The 13,718-nt window shown below is 49.4% G+C and overlaps 4 pseudogenes; all 4 read left to right on the top strand.

The window, feature by feature from the left end:
- The first annotated feature begins 1,231 nt into the window (after positions 1-1,231).
- LOC147702439 (5.8S ribosomal RNA) lies at positions 1,232-1,401 on the top strand (annotated as a pseudogene).
- A 1,028-nt stretch (positions 1,402-2,429) lies between these two features.
- Positions 2,430-2,582, top strand: LOC147702438 (5.8S ribosomal RNA; annotated as a pseudogene).
- Positions 2,583-2,632: 50 nt separating this feature from the next.
- On the top strand, positions 2,633-2,785 carry LOC147702437 (5.8S ribosomal RNA; annotated as a pseudogene).
- Positions 2,786-7,452: 4,667 nt separating this feature from the next.
- Positions 7,453-9,362, top strand: LOC147702436 (28S ribosomal RNA; annotated as a pseudogene).
- Positions 9,363-13,718: the final 4,356 nt, after the last annotated feature.

The following is a 13,718-nucleotide window of genomic DNA, read 5'->3' as shown; positions in this document are numbered from 1 at the left end:
ATGTCTGGGGCTGTACTCACGTTAAACTGAATGGCTCAGGGCCGGTCATAAGCTTGTGTCGATTAAGTCCCTGCCGTTTGAATACACCGCCCCCTGTTACTTCAGATTGGATGGTCTAATGAGGTTCTCAGATCTGCCTTGCAAGGGTCAGCAACAACCCTAGTGGAGCACTGAGAAGATGATCACATTTAACTCTGTAGAGGAAGTAAAAGTTGGAACAAGATTTCCCTATGGTAAACATGTGGAAGGATTATTAAAAGCGAAGCCGCCCGAGAAATTGGTGGTGCTAATCTGAACCCTCAGCCACCTCTCCAACAGAACAGACGGTATAGGGCCCAGTCCTCCTCTTGTGCGTCCTGGCCCAGAGGAGTGGTCTGTGGCCACCAGGTGCTTCCATGAGGACTGGGCCCTGGCGGGTTCCTCCACTCTGAAGGACCCAACTGACCTGTGAAGGACTGAGGCAGGTGAACCCTTGGGCCCTCTGGTAGGGATATGATGCAAGAGACAACTCAGGCTCACCCAGCATGTACCTAGGGCAGCTGAATTGTAGTGCATCCCCAGGCTGGAACCCCCTAAAGGCCCAGCCACCAGGTCCCTCTCATGACTGGCCCCAGACCACCCTGGTTTCGAGTGACTGAGGAGTGGCCTGTCTTTGGTGCCTGGATGAGAAGGAGCTGAGGCAAAGAGAGAACCCTGGCTCCTCTTATTGGAAATGCTGTGCCCCTCGAATCCAGTGTGAACTGCTTCAAAGGGTATGAGGAGAAGCTGCCCATGGCTGCTCAAGATTTCACATGTGTATCGGCAGCGGGTGAATCACTTTGACCATATGTGGCAACCTGGCTCTCCTTCCCTTTGTGCCTCCCACTAGGGCAAGAGAGACCCCAGCCCATCAGCAAGGCTCAGTGCTGCTGCCTAAAGCTGGGTGTTCAATATGTGCAGGGGTCGAGCCGTGGCCAAACTGGGAATTCAAGACTCGTGCAGCCCAGGAGGGTGAGTGCTGGAGCAGCCTGCCTTTCCTGCCTTCGGAGCTTCTTGCTTTTCTGCCTGCCATAGCGGCAGGGTCAGGCTTTATTGCCTGGAAAAGATCTTGACATTTTGGAGGCTGACTTTCAGAGGGGAAGCGTGTTGGAGTACTGGGCTGTCTTACCGCCTAGGCAGTGGATGGCCGGCGCTGACTTCGTTTTGCCTCTTCTGAACCCACAGGTGGGCAAACATCACAAACGTTGCTTTTAACTCTTGGCGTTGGATCACTTGGCTCACACATCAATAAAGAACGCAGCTAGCTGCAGGAATACATGTGAACTGCATGACACATTGATCACTAACACTTTGAACACACCATGTGGTCAGCAACAACCCTAGTGGAGCACTGAGAAGATGATCACATTTAACTCTGTAGAGGAAGTAAAAGTTGGAACAAGATTTCCCTATGGTAAACATGTGGAAGGATTATTAAAAGCGAAGCCGCCCGAGAAATTGATGGTGCTAATCTGAACCCTCAGCCACCTCTCCAACAGAACAGACGGTATAGGGCCCAGTCCTCCTCTTGTGCGTCCTGGCCCAGAGGAGTGGTCTGTGGCCACCAGGTGCTTCCATGAGGACTGGGCCCTGGCAGGTTCCTCCACTCTGAAGGACCCAACTGACATGTGAAGGACTGAGGCAGGTGAACCCTTGGGCCCTCTGGTAGGGATATGATGCAAGAGACAACTCAGGCTCACCCAGCATGTACCTAGGGCAGCTGAATTGCAGTGCATCCCCAGGCTGGAACCCCCTAAAGGCCTAGCCACCAGGTCCCTCTCATGACTGGCCCCAGACCACCCTGGTTTCGAGTGACTGAGGAGTGGCCTGTCTTTGGTGCCTGGATGAGAAGGAGCTGAGGCAAAGAGAGAACCCTGGCTCCTCTTATTGGAAATGCTGTGCCCCTCGAATCCAGTGTGAACTGCTTCAAAGGGTATGAGGAGAAGCTGCCCATGGCTGCTCAAGATTTCACATGTGTATCGGCAGCGGGTGAATCACTTTGACCATATGTGGCAACCTGGCTCTCCTTCCCTTTGTGCCTCCCACTAGGGCAAGAGAGACCCCAGCCCATCAGCAAGGCTCAGTGCTGCTGCCTAAAGCTGGGTGTTCAATATGTGCAGGGGTCGAGCCGTGGCCAAACTGGGAATTCAAGACTCGTGCAGCCCAGGAGGGTGAGTGCTGGAGCAGCCTGCCTTTCCTGCCTTCGGAGCTTCTTGCTTTTCTGCCTGCCATAGCGGCAGGGTCGGGCTTTATGCCTGGAAAAGATCTTGACATTTTGGAGGCTGACTTTCAGAGGGGAAGCGTGTTGGAGTACTGGGCTGTCTTACCGCCTAGGCAGTGGATGGCCGGCGCTGACTTCGTTTTGCCTCTTCTGAACCCACGGGTGGGCAAACATCACAAACGTTGCTTTTAACTCTTGGCGTTGGATCACTTGGCTCACACATCAATAAAGAACGCAGCTAGCTGCAGGAATACATGTGAACTGCATGACACATTGATCACTAACACTTTGAACACACCCTGTGGCCCCAGGCTTTCCCCCAGTCCTACCCGTCTGAGAGTCGCTTGAATATCAATTACCATCTCTTCTAGAGTGCAGCTGAGGCTGTCACAGTGGGCTTGGCATTGGATCACTTGGCTCACATATCAATAAAGAACGCAGCTAGCTGCAGGAATACATGTGAACTGCATGACACATTGATCACTAACACTTTGAACACACCATGTGGCCCCAGGCTTTCCCCCAGTCCTACCCGTCTGAGAGTCTCTTGAATATCAATTACCATCTCTTCTAGAGTGCAGCTGAGGCTGTCACAGTGGGCTCGGGTCCTTTGTTCTCTCAAAGTCAAGCACCTGATCGACCATCACAATCAATCAATCAATCAAGACATTTATAGAGCGCACTACTTACCCGGAGGGTCTCAAGGCGCTTGGGGGAGGTGGGGGGGGGGTGCTGCTACTGCTCGAACAGCCAGGTCTTGAGCTTCTTCCTGAAGGAGAGGTGGTCTTGGGTCAGGCGCAGGTCGGTCGGGAGGGAGTTCCAGGTCTTGGCGGCCAGGTAGGAGAAGGACCTTCCTCCTGTAGTCGTTCTTCGGATGCGGGGGATGGCGGCGAGGGCGTGGCTGGCTGATCGGAGGTGGGGTTTGGGAGCGTAGAAGTTGATGCGGTTGTTGAGGTAGCTCGGGCCTTGATCGTGTAGGGCTTTGTGTGCGTGGGTGAGGAGGCGGAAGGTGATTCTTTTGTTGACGGGGAGCCAATGCAGGTCTCTCAGATGTCCGGAGATGTGGCTGTGTCGAGGGATGTCGAGGATGAGTCTAGCTGAGGTGTCCTGGATCCGCTGGAGTCTCTTTTGGAGCTTGGCGGTGGTTCCGGCGTAGAGGGCGTTGCCGTAGTCCAGTCGGCTGGTGACGAGGGCCTGGGTGACCGTCTTCCTGGTCTCGGTGGGGATCCACCGGAAGATCTTCCGTAGCATGCGCAGGATGTTGAAGCACGACGAGGAGACGGCGTTCACTTGTCTGGTCATGGAGAGGGAGGAGTCCAGGATGAAGCCCAGGTTGCGTGCGTGGTCCGTCGGTTTGGGTGCGGTGCCCAGGGCGGGGGGCCACCAGGAGTCATCCCAGGTGGAGGGCGAGGAGCCCAGGATGAGGACTTCCGTCTTGTCTGAGTTCAGTTTCAGGCGGCTGGTCGTCATCCATTCGGCTACGTCTTTCATCCCTTCGTGAAGGTTGGCTTTGGCGGCGGCGGGGTCGTTGGTCAGGGAGAGGATCAGCTGGGTGTTGTCTGCGTAGGAGATGATGTTGAGGTTGTGTTGGCGTGCGATGGCCGCGAGGGGGCTCATGTAGACGTTGAAGAGGGTGGGGCTCAGCGAGGATCCTTGAGGGACGCCGCAGATGACTTTGGTGGCCTCTGACTTGTACGGTGGTAGACGGACTCTCTGTGTTCTTCCGTCGAGGAAGGAGATGATCCATTCCAGTGCCCTCTCCTGGATTCCGACGTTGCTGAGGCGCTGCACTAGGGTGCGGTGGCAGACAGTGTCGAATGCCGCGGAGAGGTCCAGGAGGATGAGGGCCGCTGTTTCTCCGTTGTCCATCAGGGCTCGGATGTCATCGGTGGCGGCGAGGAGGGCGGTCTCGGTGCTGTGGTTGGCTCGGAAGCCCCGCCCAGTTCCAATGCAGAGGAAACCGCCAGCTCACCTGGCCTTTACCAACTTGATGGGGCGGATGGGTCCCTGGGCCTGAAAAACCTGGGGTACTGGGCTGTGTGCTGTCCATGACTGTCTGCGGTGTCCTACAGCTATACTCATGCACCACCTTGGACACCCACGTCTGTGTCTGAGAATGCCTCTTGCCTGCCCGTGGACATTGATTGCCATGCTGGCTCCATTCCTTTTTGGTCTACTATCTGGGAAAGTGTGTGTTGCCGTGACCTATATGTGCAAAAAAAGGGTCCTCTCTCAGCCCCTTATGCAACCTAGGGAATTGGACTTGCTCCCCATGCTTCTGCATCAGACTATGAACTCATATCAGACCTGGTGACCCACATGTTACTTAGAGGAAGAAAACAAACTAAACTAGTTAAAAGGGAGGACCTCAGCGCCAATGCAGAAGATGTGGGAAATGTGGCATACACAAAACTAACTCCTCTGTGTCACTCAGGGGGCCCAAGTCCTTCTGATGAAGGGTCGCCCCATGGAGAGTGTTAGGCTGGTAGCAACCCCCTACATGCCTGGGATGGGGTCTTCCTAGAGTCAGGTTGCTTGGCCATGCATCCCAAAGTGGGTTGTAAACTCCATCAATGGCTAAATACAGGCGTGAGGCCAATAGTCAGGGCCACTGGAATTATGTGGCAGGAGAGGGTCAAATTATAAGGCAAACTTGATTAAATTATGCTGCAAGAAAAGGCAAATTATATGGCATAATGCGGCACATTTCGCAATAGTATTACTTCATTGTTTTGTCATTTTTAAACTTGATAACTCTGTGTAGGTATTAGTTGGACCTCATTATTACCTGTTTAATACCCAAATATAAAAAGAACAATTGATGGATGGAATATTGAATACTGTTAAACATTCGCACCCAGAACAGAGATCTGGACCTCAATCCATTGTTTTTTTGCTCACCATGCCGATTCAGTTTGGACCCAGCCATATGCAAATCAGTCTTGACCCTGCTCCCCATGGGTACAGTCCAGCATGAACTGCCAGGCCAGGTCCTTCCTGGACCAGAAACAAGGATCCTGGGACCGGTTTTGGGCTATCATCCCTCATCAGTCCAGCATGAACAGTAAAGCCAGGTACTTCCTGGACCAGAAACAAGGATCCTGGGACTGGTTTCGGGGTATCATCCCTCATCAGACAGGTTCTTTTTGCTTCTGTAATCCTAGGTGGGAATGGTATTCGAAGATATGGGTTCGGTGCTCACTGTGCAACTTAATTCAAACTAGCCTGTCTGATGAGGGGTGATGCTGTCAAGCTCAGTCCTCTTGTGTCTTCGGAATTGTGCTGAAGATAAATGGGTTCCACCTCCTGACGTCCCCGGTGTCTGATTTTGTATATACAGAGCACCAGGATAGTCAAGCGAGGGAGGGAAAGGAAGGGGACAGCGGGGAGGGAGATCTATAACAACAATAACAAATGCACTCAATACACAGACCACCAGGAGGAGTATGTGTTAAATAAATTCACTTCCTTTACCTGAAGAAACACTTTGGAATATGTCCTACCTGAAAAGGAAAATTCAGTGTTTTGTACATAAGAAAAGATAAGGAGACCTCAGGAGATATCAGACCACTAGAAAGAGACAACAACCATTAAATGACATGGTATATTGAGTGTAAAACATGTATCATGATGTGCGCCACAACCTACCAACACATGAGGTGTGATGTTCTTAGGACTGATCCCCTGTAAATCCCCAGTAAATCTCTCTTCTATTGTGAAACAAAAAGAACAGGTTGCAGAGAGAAGAAAACATGTGAGCACATCAAGAAACAATAATATCCTTTAGCGTGTCTGCATCATAGTGAAAAACAACTCTGCTTAATCTGTAAAATCCTTCATCCAATATGATGCAGTTCTATTGTTTCCTCAGGTGTTTAACGTGTACTGCTTACACACCCAATGCCATTGATAATCCCTGCACAATGCACCCAAAGTCTCGTGTTGCTCCACACGATAAGAGTTCAGTTCTCGTGTTAATCCACACGAGGATAGAAACGATTGTATCCGATCACATAGCCAGGAACACAGTTCCGAAATGAAACGCTGTCAAAAGGAAGGCGCTCCTGATCGACAGAGACAGTAAGCAGAACGGGTAATAAACCAGCAACACTTGAAAAGCAGCGTAACCACGCCACTCATTATCAAAGTTCGAACAAAGAATCAAAAGCACTCAGCGACCTCGGGGCACCGGGGAATAGTGCACAGCAACACAGCACTTACCCCGACTCTGACATTCGTGGAGATACCAGCAACGGCAAGAATAATCGGCAACGCCGGGTCCCACTGTTCCACATTTATTTCCTAGTCACATGACAGCGTAACCCGTCACTCACGTCCTGGGCATGATGGGAAATGTAGTTCCATGCCCTGGAAAGTAGGAAAACCAAGACATGCAAAGTCAGCGTTACATTCATAACCAGAGAACCGTGACAGATGCTTCGAAACCGGTCCCAGGATGCTTGTTCCTTGTCCAGGGAAGACCTGTCCTGGAAGTTCGGGCTGGACTGTTCCCATTGGGAGCAGGGTCAAGACTGATTTTCGTATGGTTGGGTCCAAACTGGTGTGGCGTGGTGAACAAACAATGGATTAAACCTAGATCTGTGACAGGGGGTGCACGTTTGATTTGTTCATGATTCCGTCCATCATTTGTTCATTTTGCTTTTGTCGCCCTAAGTGGGGAGGGTATGCCCAGACATGGGTTCTAGGCTCACTGTACCAATGGATTCAAGCTAGCCTGGCTGATGAGGGGTGAGGACAACAAAATAGACAACAGCACACCCTGCCAGAAACGATACCAATGGTCCCAATAGGGATCCACAAAGTTATATATGGGGTGAAATTAACACAACATCTGAGCCATAGACTTTACTGGTATTTTAGAAACATAGTTTTTTTTATTGACAAATTTGATGAGGGGTGATGCCCGGCTACTGGTTCCAGGATGCTTATTCCCGGTCCAGGGATGACTGGGCCTGCAGTTCGGGCTGGACTGTTTCCATGGATAGCAGGTCAAGAGTGATTTGCACATGCTTGCGTCCAAACTGGGGTGGTGTGGTGAGCAAAAAAACAATGGAATGTTTGATTCCATCTTTTTGCTTTTAACATCCAAATATAGCAATAATAGCAATAAGCAACAGAAAGGTGACCAGACCTTCTTTGCAAAGGGTCTTCCACTGCGCAGCAGCGTGTCGCTGCTTTTTAATAACTTTTGAACCGTTTGACCCAGAAATAATTTTTTTGTTAAAATCAGCAGATTATCCATCAGATGAAGGTTTATATGGCAAATGCGGCAAATCTATCATTATGAAAAAATCAGCACAGCCACACAATCGCATAATTCCATTGGCCCTGCCGATAGCTAACAAGTGGCAAAAGGGAATGTTTAAAGGAACTTTGAAAAGAGAGTTCAAGAGAGCATGAATATGTCAAGAGGGAAAAGCGGTGGTGGCCACCCTGTTGATTTAATATAGCAGGATGGTTGGTTGCCCAGGAGGGCATATCCCCTTCACAGACTGCCATCTTGATGTACTCACCCTGCAGGGCTCATTTCCTTCACTGCAGTACTCTACGCCAGGCTGCGGGTCAGCTGGAAGGCTTCTTGGGGGCAGGTGGCACTACGCTCTGGCAGAGAGTGTCACAGCCCCCTTGCAGTAGCTTTGCAGTGTCCGTGGGACTGAGTGAGACTGACTGCCTCCATGTCCTCCCCTAGCAACCACCCTGACCCCTCTTAAGGTGAGAAGTGACGGAAGAAGGTGGACAGGGCACCTTGCTTCGTTGTGACTGTCAACTGGTGTGGACTGTAGTCAGTACTCCCTGACCACGTTGTACAACAGGGTGGGAAGGTTCATAGTGGGTGCCAAGGGTCTGCAGTGGTGCCAGTTACCCACCTGACCCATCTTTAAACCCGGACCAAGGGGTCTAACGTGCACAAATTGAAGGGATGAATAAAACCTTGTGGCACAATGAAGGTTGGGGCTGGTGCTCACCATCTAAGTTAGTATCAGGCCATGGCTCTGTGGCGGACGCACTACCGGCGCTTCTCACCTGCTCTGTCAGGGAGATGGGGCATTAGCATGTATGATAGGACCCAAAAGATTGTGAACTATGCCTGGGCAGGGCAAATCCAAAAGAAACACTGGTGGAGGTCCATAGCGGTGCTGACTTGCAAATCTGTCATCTCTCTTGGGTTTAGTGGTGAAAGACTAATCAAACCATGTAATAGCTGGTTCCCTCCTAAATTTCCTTCAGGATAGCTGGCACACGGAAACCACAGGTTTATCTGGTAAACAAATGAATAGAGGTCTTGGGGCCAAAACAATCTCACCCTATTCTCAAACTTTAAACGGATAAGAAGCCCTGCTCAATGGTATGGAGCCAGGCATCAAAGTGCATGCCCTGTGGGCCCCTTTTGGTAAGCAGCTCGTTTGGCACTATGAAGGTGTAGGATAAGTGGGAGTTGGAGGCCCTCAGGCCGCCGGTAAAATAGCACTACGCTTATCATTTTTTCACTTACCCGGTGATGCAGGGATAAATACTGTGGGGCTCTTGTCTCTGGCTCAAAGTGCCCAACACGTGCCTGTCTCAACCTGATCAGGGGACAGTGGAAGGTAGGGAGTTTGACTAGGGTGGTGCACATGCCAAATTATAATGCAGGTGTCCTAAGGTGGCCTCAGGGAAGTTAGAATTTTTAGCGGAGCAGAAGAGCAAAAACTTGCTTGAACTTTATTTTCAATATGAATACAGACTATGAAAGTAGAGCCTCATAATTTCTGTATGGTTTCAAGCAGGAGGTGTCAGAAAAGTTACCACAGGGATAACTGACTTGTGTACATGGTGACGGTGCTCTTTAATCCTTAGATGTCAGCTCTTCCTATCATCGTGAAGCAGGATTCAGCAAATGTTGCATTGTTCATCCTCTAATAGAGAATGCGAGCCAGATTTAGACCGTCATGAGACAGGTTAGTTTTACCCTGCAGGTGATGTGCTCAGTACAAGAGGAACTGCAGGTTCAGATGTTTGGTGGATGTGCTTGAATGAGGAACCAATGGGGCGAAGCCAGCCGCGTAGCTAGGGGCGGACAGGGGGGTGCAGTCCGCACCAGGCGGCACAATTTCGGGGGCGTCGCATGGCACTGGTGGCCTGCAGGCCTGCCAAGTATTTTTTTATGCCACTCTGAACCTAGCTCCCCAGGGTGCTAACGTGCACGCCGGCACCTGTGACACCAGTGGGCGCCGCCTCTGCTGCTCCCCTCATACTTGCCAGCAGGTAGTGGCTCAGTCAAAAAACAGTTAAAGAGCTTGTCTGCAAGTGCAGCTCAGCTCTGGTACAATGTTACAAATCTGCGGCCATATTCCCGCCCGCGGCGGCTGTCAGTCACTGGCTTCAGACTACTGGCACTGCTGAATTACCGAAACCCGGGCGGGGTCTGCCCTCAGCAGTGGTTGCTACTGGCTGTCACCGTGGGGAGGGATTCTCAGGATGTGACCTCTGCCTCCGTCACGTCCTGGAAAACAGGAGAAGGAAGTGAGGTTAGTCAGAACAAAAATCAGCGGGGGACTTGAATCTGAGAGTCGAGAGCCCTGGTTCGCTGCTGTCTGCGCATACATTTATACCCCGTTTCCCGGCGGGAGGCCAGCTGCAGCATCAACCAGTAAGTCCTCAGCATGGGCGGTGCCACAAAGAGTCATGAGAGGCTGAGGCATTGTCCTTGTTTCGTCCTGGACCTCACCCGCTGCCTAGCAGCCTGGCCCGTGCGGGGAGTGGGTCATCACGGGGGACTGCAGCTTGTATTGTGAAAGTAACAGGTGAGCTCCAGAGTGCAACTAGCCTTCACTTGGTCATGCTGGCAGAAAACTATGGCATGCTGTTGAAGAGGCCTGATCATCATCACCACAAGCTTAGCTTGCTAAGTCTGAGGGCGGCGGCGCGGCCGTAAAGCAGCCCGGGCACACCAGTGTGGGTAAAATAAACAAATCACGCCTGTAATGCTTTTTCCTGTGCAGCCCAGTCACTTGCAGAGCCTTCTAGACTGTGTTTACAGCTAGTCGCTGAGAAAAAGTGCTGTGCGGCGCACCCCAGGAGGTGTTTGACCATCAAATCTTTAACTGCCCTCTACTGTTTGTTCCCCTTTCGCCATTTCTCCTTTTATTATTTCAGTGCTGAGTGCTTCTCATTTCGTTTGTTTGCCTTCTTCTTGACTCGTTTTAAATAGTGTACGTGGCAACATTTGTATTATTCAATAACTCCAGAAAAGCCTTGTTCTCCTATAAGGTTTTTCCAACAACTAACATAGCAGAGGAACAGTTAACAGCTATGAAGAAACCACCCTCAGAACGTAACACGTGTTACACAGCACCTACTCCACAATGAGTATAGTCATTTTGTGAGCTACTGCCACTTTACAGTTTGGTGTTTCCAGTTTTTCTTACATAATGTATGCACTAGTGTAGTTTCTTCCCCTAAACTAAATAATATGACCTTGCAAGAGCTACATGGTGTCGGAAAGGAATGTGTCCTTTTCTCGTCAGTAAAATTTTCTTCAAGCCACTTGAAAAGGGGCACAAAAGTCTTGACTTTAAAAACTTCACAAACTATGGGTTGCAATCATACTATTTGGAAGAATTGCAGGAAAGGTACGAGAGACAAGCTTGGTTGTCAACCATGGCTGCTTCGGAGACTTCAGAAGCCATGGCCATCTTCTCAGACCATGTAACCAACATCCATGTGAGGACGAGGCAGTGCGATCCTACCTTTGAGGCTGCATAGGGCTCTCCTGGGCCTGGGAACGAGCCTAATTCCTCTTCTTAGTGTTTCCTCTTCTCTTTCATTTACTGCTGATTTCTCTTTTCTTTGAATTTCCCTGCTTTTCCATCTCTCAAATTCAGTCTTTTGTGACTCTCTTCCCTTAACTTCTTCTGCAGCCCCCCAATCAAGGTTTATTTAGCCGAACTTTGTTCAGTTTTTGACTAAACATCAGTCATGTGACAGTTACACTGCACTGGCCCCAGGTTCACCATGAGGCGCAGGTGACAGCGAGCGGATACTCAAAGTGCTACTCAGTGCTGCTTACCTGAGGACTCAGAGCAGTGCAGCCCCCATGACACACAGGCAGCAGCCCATATCTGCTGATACAGCCCAGTAGCCATAATGGAGCACCGGTCCATACTATATGAGGCCAGTCCTGCAATAATCAGCAAAGAAACGCAGTTGGCCCCCAGCCCCATCTTAACCTGGCATGAGTCTTGCCTGGCAAAGGTGAGCTGAACACTGCGGATGTAAATGGGGTTAAGATGGACTGGGAAGGGGCAAATTGGTTCTGGTAGATATAAATGGAGTTAGTTCTAGTGACTTTGTAGTGTTTAAATGCACTTATTGAGGAAGGTTGTTTCATATTGGGAATAGCGTTCTGGTGTACAGGGTAGAGCCAGGCGAATTTTGCTCACAGGAAAGTGTCACTCATATTCATTAAAATGTCACTCATAATTACACTGACATTTAAAAAATGTCACACATGCCAATCTGAAACCTTGGCAGCTATGTGCCTGTTTCGGCCTTTATAATTTATTTGGGCCTTGGGACACTGTGTACTGTCCACAAATAAATTAGAAAGGCTGTGCGTGGCCCAGTTTGAAAGTGCGCGCTGCATGCACCTGAAGTGTGACTGCTGCAGTTATAACAGCAGCATCAGGTCAGGTCAGTTCTTCAAAAATTTCAGCCACAACGTCCCGGTCCCGGCTCCCGCGTTTTAATTTGCTGCTGCCTGCTGTCCGTCCGTCCTAGCCTCCAGGGCCATCAATCAGACTTGTAGCGCGCGAGCGCTACCAATGACGGCCCTGGGGCGACATTAAATAATGTATTATTTTTGCTAGCCCTGCCCCCACGTCGCGATGAGTAGGACGTAGCAGTGAGCGTCAGACGCTTCACCGCTACGCGCTCTCGTGCTCATTTTGGCCTGGGGCAGTCGGCGCTGTGCTGCTCTCTAGTCAACCACCCCTGGCTGCCTGGTATAGAGACTTTGGAGTTTGGAGCGAGTCATTCACGAGTGAGGTAAGAGAGCTTTCAGTGGGCAGCATAGATACCAACAGGGCTCTAAGTGGGATGAAAAAAATGGGGGGGGTTCTCTCAAAGGCGGGTGGCCGATTTAATTAAGGGCGTAGTTTTAAAACACACTAAAAAGCTGTGTTTACCATGGTGTGTCAACTGACTTATATTTTGCTGTTTCTGTCATTGCATTCAGATATGTGATACATCATGCGCACTCTGTCTAGGAGCGCTGAGGGCGTGTTTTTAAAACACACTAAAAAGCTGTGTTTACCATGGTGGGTCAACTGACTTGTATTTTGCTGTTTCGGTCATTGCATTTGGATATGTGATACATCATGCTCACTCTGTCTAGGAGCGCTGAGGGCGTGTTTTTAAAACACACTAAAAAGCTGTGTTTACCATGGTGTGTCAACTGACTTGTATTTTGCTGTTTCTGTCATTGCATTCGGATATGTGATACATCATGCTCACTCTGTCTAGGAGCGCTGAGGGCGTGTTTTTAAAACACACTAAAAAGCTGTGTTTACCATGGTGTGTTAACTGACTTGTATTTTGCTGTTTCTGTCATTGCATTCAGATATGTAATACATAAAGGGGCACATGCATCATTGTAGGAATTTGCATTTCCTAAATTGCGAAAATTAAGGAATCGCAATTTAGGAATTGCAAAATCCTATGCATCAAGAAATCCTAACATTTTTTAGGATTTCTTAATTTTCGGGATTTGCGATTCCTTAATTGCGAATCGCAATTAAGGAATGGATTTACATTGATTCCTATGGGCCTAGAGGCCCATAGGAATCAATGCCGTTTTGCATTTCTATTTTTTGGAATTCGCAATTTGTTGATGCATTGCAAGGGTGCAGAGGGGGGTCCAAAGGACCCCCCCTGCACACCTGAAATGTATTTTAAAGTGCATGTTTCACACACACATGTCCTAAGGACATGTGTGTCTGTAACATGACACTTTCCAAAATGCATTTTTGTGCTTTTTTAAAGAATTTCGCAAATTAACACGAGGGTCAACCTCGTGTTAATTTGCACTTCCTATTTCAAAATTCGCATTTTTTAAAAAATTGATGCATTGCATTTAAGGAATCGCACAAATGCGATTCCTTAAATGCATTCGCATTTTTAGGAAATGCAAAAAAAAGCGAATTTTGAAAAATTGTTTCATGCATCCCAAAAACGTATTTAGGAAGCGCAAACGGCCGAATTTACCGATTCGCACCGTTTGCACTTCCTAAATAGGTTGATGCATGTGCCCCCATGCTCTAGGAGCACTGCTTCTTAGCAAGAGTTTCAGAGGTCCACTGCTTGACCTGTGTATGGGGTTTACCTGAGATTGCACTCACATGATTGGCCATCATTGTTTGCTCATTTCGGATTCAGTGCATTCAAAGGTCGTTCAGTCGATTGCTTTGATCTGTTTATG

The sequence above is a fragment of the Lissotriton vulgaris genome, chromosome 7 (genome assembly GCF_964263255.1).
Source record: "Lissotriton vulgaris chromosome 7, aLisVul1.2, whole genome shotgun sequence".
Taxonomy (NCBI): domain Eukaryota; kingdom Metazoa; phylum Chordata; class Amphibia; order Caudata; family Salamandridae; genus Lissotriton; species Lissotriton vulgaris.
Note: the sequence above shows the minus strand (reverse complement) of the source record. Positions and strands in the feature narration are given on the sequence as shown.